Source organism: Pleurodeles waltl, chromosome 1_2, assembly GCF_031143425.1.
Source record: "Pleurodeles waltl isolate 20211129_DDA chromosome 1_2, aPleWal1.hap1.20221129, whole genome shotgun sequence".
Taxonomy (NCBI): Eukaryota; Metazoa; Chordata; class Amphibia; order Caudata; family Salamandridae; genus Pleurodeles; species Pleurodeles waltl.
In genome coordinates this window covers 539,231,146-539,238,442 of record NC_090437.1, presented here as the reverse complement: position 1 = coordinate 539,238,442, position 7,297 = coordinate 539,231,146, and the positions used below count along the sequence as shown (strand labels likewise).

Below are 7,297 nucleotides of genomic sequence, written 5' to 3'. Positions count from 1 at the left end.
TATTGCTGCCATTGGTAAAGCAACACAGCTGTATAAACACGTAGATATGGGAACATCAATAAAATAGATAAAAGCTACCCAGACCTAATTATCGATCAATTAGTAGGGTTTTTAGTTTCTTGTGAAAAAGCTGCCGGTGAGGATAAACGGATAGATCCAATGGAAGGTAATTCAAGGATCTCGCTGGGGCTATGGAAAAAGTTCTTTTGGCAACACTTAAGGCCTTGGTTCATGGGATTTACAGCGACCATTGGTTAGTAAATCACAAAACATGTTGTAGCCTTTAATGTGTAAATATTGCCATGGTAAAATCAGGGGAGTCTTGATGGATTGCCCTCTGTGGGATAACATAAGACTTAAACAAGACACTTTCTCTAAGAGGAAGCCAATGCAAAGATTTCAAAACTGGTGAGAAAACATTTTTTTCCTCTCACCCCTAAAGCGTACCGAACCACTCCCAGCCTTCTTATCAGTTTTTCTAGGAGACCATGGTAAGATGAATTACCATCTGTCCCCCCCTCGCCTTCCTTAACCAATGAGTCTCCTTTGCCTCACCTAGACCCCTCCCCTCTCTTTTTAAAAGAGGCCCCCGCCCCCACCCACTCCTGTTTTCTTTTGTCTCCTTACCTGGCGAGACTTACCTCTTCTCTCCTCCTTGGCGTGGCTGAGGGGGGCGTCGCACTCTTTCTCAGCACTGGTCACGGTGCCTCTGGTGCCGCCTTTCCCTCGCTCGGCAACCGGCTTGTTGGAGGCGTGTGGAGCTGCCTCTCTGTGGTTTCCTGCAACGTCATCTGATGCGGTCGGACGCCTCTGCTGTGGCTGGGGCTGTGCTTCCGGGTTGAAGGTGTCACAGAGCACTTTGATTGCCCGGCAGCATGTTTCTGCAGTTTCTGGGGTAAGGTGGGCCTTTGGGCCTGCGTTTTTTTTTTTATATTTGTCATTGATTATCCTGATTGGGGGGCCTGCTAGGAGTCAAATTGTGATTGGTGATCAGAAAGGCCGTTTTTGGCCTTTTTAAGCCTGGGAGGGTGGTTTTGGGTTATTTGTTTTGTGTCATCATGTCGAAGAAGGGTGCAAAACGCAGGAGAGTGATTTCTCATTCTTCCTCTTCTGAGGACGAGGGGGTTCCGGTGCCATTGCAGTCTAGTAGAGTGGACAGGACTGATATGGCTGGTTCTCTCCTCTTATGCCTTGTGAGGAAGTTCAGGACAAGATTGAGGTGGCAGTTTCCAGGGCTCTCCAGGCTGGGCCTGTTCGTGCAGTTCGTCCCTCTGCTGCTACCACCTCCATGGAGGCTTCTGGTTCCTCTTCGTCGGAGGGGGATGGTCCTTCTACGTCTTATGGGGGAAAATATGTGTCCGGTGAGGAAATATGGAGTATTCTGGCTCACGTCCATGACAAATTGGGTTTTCCTGCTTTTCAACCTGCAGGGGAGGATTCTACCCCATTTCCTCAATATGTGACTCCTTCTCGGTTTGCTATGCCTTTCCTGGGGCCTGTTAAGGACATGATTTTCAGGGAATGGAAGGAGGTGGACAAAGCCCAGGTTCCACATTTTCTGCAAAAATTGTATTTGCTGGAAGGACAGGATGCACTGCCTCGTTCTGTGCTTTTAGATTCCATTCTGGCCACCTTGATTGGTAAAACGGCTCTCAATCCGGAACACTGTACCCTTTCTGATGCCACCGATCAGAAGGTGGACTCTGGTTTGAAGAGGGCCTTTTCTGTTGGAAATTTGACTCTTCGGGCTGGTATTTTGTTGGCTTATTCAGCGCAGTCCTTGGTTCAGGAATGTTCTGAATTACTGTCCGTGATGGAACAACAGGCCCGATTATTGGCAGATTTGTTTTCGGATACTATCCACTCTTTGGCTATGGCTTCTGGGGCAGTGATTGGGGCACGCAGGTCTCTGGTTGCAACAGTGGAAGGCTGATCCTGGGGAGAAAGCGGCTCTCCTAAGACTTCCTTTTGAAGGTCAGGCTCTGTTTGGGGTTCAATTGCCTGCAATGATCTCTAAGGCCTTTAAGGACCGCAAGCATGCATTACCTTATAAAGGAAGCTCCACATCTGGCAAAGGGTGGAAGTTGCACTCCAGGTCCTCTCCAAAGTTTGTTCCTCAGTCCTCGTCTTTCAGGAAGTGTAGATTTCAGCCTAGGTTTTCTCCTAAGAGGTCTGTTCCTCCGGAGAAAGGGGCTGCTAAGAAGGGTTCCTGACAATGAAGGTTGTGGAGAATGGCCGGTGGGAGGAAGGCTGAGACATTTGCTGTCCGAAAGGAGAAAGGATGTCACCGATCAGTGGGTCCTGAACATTGTGGAACATGGATACTCTATAGAGTTCGATCTTGATCCTCCAGACACTGGGGTTCGTCCGACTCTTTTCCCTGTGAAAGAAGGCAGGCGGGAGGCTTTGGTGGAGGGAGTCCGTCCTTGCTGTCAAAAGGGGCCATTTGCAGGGTTCCAGTGGAGGAATGGAGAAAGGGGACTTATTCTTTTCTGTTCCTTGTTCCAAAAATGACAGGGGGTTTCCGTCCTGTTTCGTATCTCAAATGGGTGAATTCTTGAATCAAGACTGCACTTCCGGATGTTGTCCATTCACGATATTCTTCCTCTCATTTTGCCAGGGGATTTTTTGGGATCTCTGGATCTTCAGGATGCTTAACTCCATGTGCCTGTCGCAGTGCCTTCTCAAAGGTTTCTGCGCTTTGCAATAGGTCCAGACCATTTTCAGTTTTGTGTTCTTCCTTTTGGCCTGAAGTCAGCTCCCAGGGTCTTCACGAAAGTGCTGGCTCCTCTCGTGGTGCTTCTGCATGGGGAAGGGGTGTTTGTACATCCTTACCTGAACGATCTATTGATTCAGGTTCCAGATGAAGATCTCATGAGGTTTTATGTGGAAAGGGTCTTGTGGGTCCTACAGGGTCACGGTTTCTTAATCAATAGGGGGAAATCAGATTTGGTGCCTTCCCAGGACCTGCTTTATCGGGGCTCGATTTCTGACTCTGCGGGGTTAGTGACTGTGTCAGACAGGAGATGGAAGGGTCTTCAGGCTCAGGTGACAGCTGTGCTGTCTCAAGTGGCTCCAAGGGCGCTTCAGTGGTTACGGCTGCAGGGTCACTTGGCTTCAGTGATCTTCTTGGTTCCTTGGGCGAGTTTTAATCTTCTTTGTCTGGTAAATTGGTTGCTATCCCAATGGTCTCCGGATCCTTGCACTCTGTGGACTCGCATTCCTGTGTCAAATTTCATTTGCAGGGAGTTGGGTTGGTGAATGGTGCCGGCTCCTCTACAGATTGGGGTTCCTTTGTCTCCACCGATGCCTGTGGTGTTAATGACTGATGCCAGTCTCTCAGGGTAGGGGGCATGCCTGGAGTCGGGGCAGGTTCAGGGGTTTTGGTCCCTGAGAGAATCGTAGAGGTCATTGAATTGGAGGAAGATGACTGTGGTCCGGCTAGCTCTGGTGCATTTTCAGGCGCTCTTGCGAGGGGAGACAGTGTTGGTGCAGACGGACAACTTGGTGGCCAAGTCCTATATCAACAGGCAGGGAGGGACCAGATCCCACTCTCTGAATCTAGTTGCTCAGGTGACTTTTTTGTGGGCCCAGCATTCTGTTCTGTCTCTTCGGGCCACGTACATTCAGTAGTCAGACAATGTTCTGGCAGATCAATTGAGCAGGGTCATTCCTTCCTCCCGGGAGTTCTCCCTTCGGGTGTCTCTATTCCGTTGTCTGGTTCGGAAACTGGGTCGTCCAGTTGTGGACTTGTTTGCATCTCCGGAAAACGTGAAGGTGGGGATGTTCTGCTCCCAGTATCGGTGTCCTCAGGTCTGGGCAGTGGATGACATGTCCGTGGCCGCAGGGTCTTCTTTATGCATTCCCTCCTTTTCAGTTGATCTGATCCTTTCTTGTCAGGGTACGGCAGGTGGGGGCTCAGGTGATTTTGATCACTCCCATGTGGCCATGTACAAATTGGTTTTCTCTGCTTCAGAGGTTGACCTTCGGGATTGAGTGGGTTCTTCCTCTTCATCCCTCTCCGCTGGTGTTTCCTTGTCTCTCCCAGGGATCCTTGCAGGGACTGCATTTGACGGCTTGGAGGTTGAACGGCGGGGTTTGATGGGACTGGGGGGTTCCTGGTCCTTTGGCTTTGACTTTGCAGGCTGCTAGGCGTAAATCCACGTTGCATTCCAATGGATGTCAGTGGAAGGTTTTCTCCTCATGGTGTTTGCGACAGCATATTGACCCTATGGTTGTTTCTGTGTTTGTGATCATGCAGTTTTTGCAGGATGGGGCACGTATGGGATTGTCGGTGGCTACGCTATGTGTTCGATGGGCGGCGATCCAAGCTTTTCGGAGTTCTTCGCATAATCTGGAAGATGAAGGTCATTTGGGGGCATATTTATACTCCATTTGCGCCGAAATTGCGTTGTTTTTTTTGACGCAATTTCGACGCAAAACTAACTCCATATTTATACTTTGGCGTTAGACGCGTCTAGCGCCAAAGTCCATGGAGTTAGCGTCATTTTTTTGCGTGAACACCTTCCTTGCATTAATGAGATGCAAGGTAGGCGTTCCCGTCTAAAAAAATGACTCCCAGGCATGTGCGTGGTATTTATACTCCCGGGCAAAAATCACGCCCGGGAGTGGGCGGGCCAAAAAACCCCGCATTTGCGCCGGATTTTAAAGCCTGGGTCAGGGCAGGCGTTAAGGGACCTGTGGGCTCAGAATGAGCCCAGAGGTGCCCTCCCCTGCCCCCAGGGACACCCCCTGCCACCCTTGCCCACCCCAGGAGGACACCCAAGGATGGAGGGACCCACCCCAGGGACATTAAGGTAAGTATTTTTTATTTTATTTTTTGTGGCATCGGGGGGCCTGATTTGTGCCCCCCTACATGCCACTATGCCCAATGACCATGCCCAGGGGACAGAAGTCCCCTGGGCATGGCCATTGGGCAAGGGGGCATGACTCCTGTCTTTGCTAAGACAGGAGTCATGTTAATGGGGGATGGGCGTCGTAAAAAAATGGCGCAAATCAGGTTAAGGCGATTTTTTGGACTCAACCTGACTTGCCCCATTTTGAGACGCCCATACGCCATTTTCCCCTACGCCGGCGCTGCCTGGTGTACGTGTTTTTTTCCCACGCACACCAGGCAGCGCCGGTCGGCTAACGCCGGCTAACGCCATTCTATAAATACGGCGCCCGCATGGCGCTTCAGAATGGCGTTAGATGGCGCTAATTTTTTTGACGCTAAACTGCATTAGAGCAGTTTAGCGTCAAAAAGTATAAATATGGCCCTTGATGCCTACATTTTTTCAGGGTCTGGTGAATTTATTTCCGAAACCGGTGCATTCTTTCCCTGGTTGGAATCTGCAGTTGGTGTTGGATGTGTTGATGGACCCTCCTTCCAAGCCTTTGGGGGGCATTGATTTAAAACATTTGATGTTGAAAAGTTGTTTTTTGGTGGCTATTACTTTGGCCATGCATTTGGGGGATTTGGGTGCTTTATCCTGTTCTTTTCCTTTTTGCCAAGTTTTTCCTGATCGGGTTGTGCTGGTTCCTGTTCCCTCTTTTGTCCCTAAGGTTAATTCAGCTTTTCATGGTCGACATGAGGTGACTCTTCCTGCTTTTTGTCCTGACCCTTCATCGGAGGAGGATATCAGATTACATGCTTTGGATGTGCGACGGGCTTCTTGTGTTATTTACAGGCAGTTACTGCATTCTGTAAGGGGGATTCTTCTTTGTTTGTGAATTTTGGTCCTGCTAGGAAAGTGGAGAAGCTCTCTACTGTGTCCCTGAGAAGCTGGATCCTGTCAATTGTTCTGTTGGCCTATGATTTGAAAGGGGTGGTACCTCCTGCTGGGATTCAGGGACGTTCTGCGCGGTTATGGCTCCTACTGTGGCTGAGTTGCAGGGCGCTTCGGCAGTGGAGATTTGTAGAGCCGCTACTTGGGCGTCTCCATCCACTTTTGTGAAACACTACCATATTGCTGAATTGGGGTGTTTGTGTCAACACCAGGGCAGTGTGCGCTCTATTGGCGACTAGAATGCAAAAACCCAGCACTCTCAAAACAACGTAATTTATGCATTGTGCTGATATGTTGTTGTTTAACCTTTTGCATTGCAGAGTTCAATCCTGAAAACTTATTTTTAATGTGCATACAAATGCTGTTCATTTGCAATGTATTGCTGCAGGCTTTCAGAGTGTGTTAGGGTGTGGTCCCTTTCCAGGGCATTCTAGAGACTTTCCCTGCAACATGCCTGGGTGTGGTTGTGGGCTGGACCAAGACTATATAAAAAGGAGCCAGCCCAGCTCCAAGTGCTCACTATTCAGAGGTCCCGGTGCAGAGCAGCAGCTACTTCCTGAGCTCCTGTCCCAGTGGCCTATTTGATCTTCCAGACATCTGACTTTCATTCTTCATTTGGAGATCCTTGTTCTGGATGGTAAGACGGTGGTTGGGCTGGCCTTCCAACGCCGTTATCGAGAACTCTCATGTTCTTGGGCCTAATTCTTTTATGATTTGACAGAGTACTTTGCGCAAGTGAAATATGCGCTTGAGTGTTTGTGACATTTGCAAGGTGACTTGCGAATCGGCAAGACACGCGATTTGTTTCATGATAATTTAATCTTGTAAATTATTGGTGCTACCATTTTTTTACATTTACATGGTGGCTTAAGAATCGGCAAGACGTGCGATTCGTTTTATGGTGTTTTAACTTTGTTGTTCATGCGCAATTTGTGTTGAAACATTTTAAGAGTACACAGAAGATCAGAGTGTCTAGATGCAATATTGTATGGTCCTAGTATGCATTCTCAAAAAAGGATTTATATGACTGGTTTAAAATTTAGTCAGAACGTTTTTCTGATTCTCATGCAAAGGAAAGTACTTGAATAAGAAAGTTTTCATTTAATCCATCTTGATTCCCTTACAGGTATCCGGCCATCTTGAAACTTAGTCATTTTAAACTTAATTCTTAGATTGTTCATGTTTTCAGAATGACTATGCTTAGAATCATAGTCTAGTATTGATTTCAGGAGATATCATTTTCATATTGTGTGTTCTAACCTTTTTCTTACGATAGGTCTCCTTACCAGCTGTTTCCCTTCCTAATCCCCTCTTCCCCTCTTGAACTCTCTTAACCTCTGTGATTTATCCATCAGAGTCTTGGAGCTGTTCAGTGGTGCGCAGACCCCGAGGATCTGGTGACTCTGACAGTTTGGAGGCAGTTTTGGGGCACCGGGTTTTGTCGTCTATGAAGAAATAAGGGTTTTCACTGTGAATGACCTGGTTGTGATTATATTTGTTTTTTCTTC

At 48.2% G+C, this 7,297-nt stretch overlaps 1 long non-coding RNA gene across 1 annotated transcript in view; it reads left to right on the top strand.

Annotated features, from left to right (window-relative positions):
- Nucleotides 1–574: 574 nt before the first annotated feature.
- The window catches only part of LOC138301602 (uncharacterized), a 45,561-nt gene continuing 38,838 nt past the window's right edge, over nucleotides 575–7,297 (top strand). The window contains exon 1 of the long non-coding RNA XR_011205113.1: nucleotides 575–895. This is a non-coding gene — a long non-coding RNA (uncharacterized lncRNA). The remainder of the gene's footprint in view (nucleotides 896–7,297) is intronic.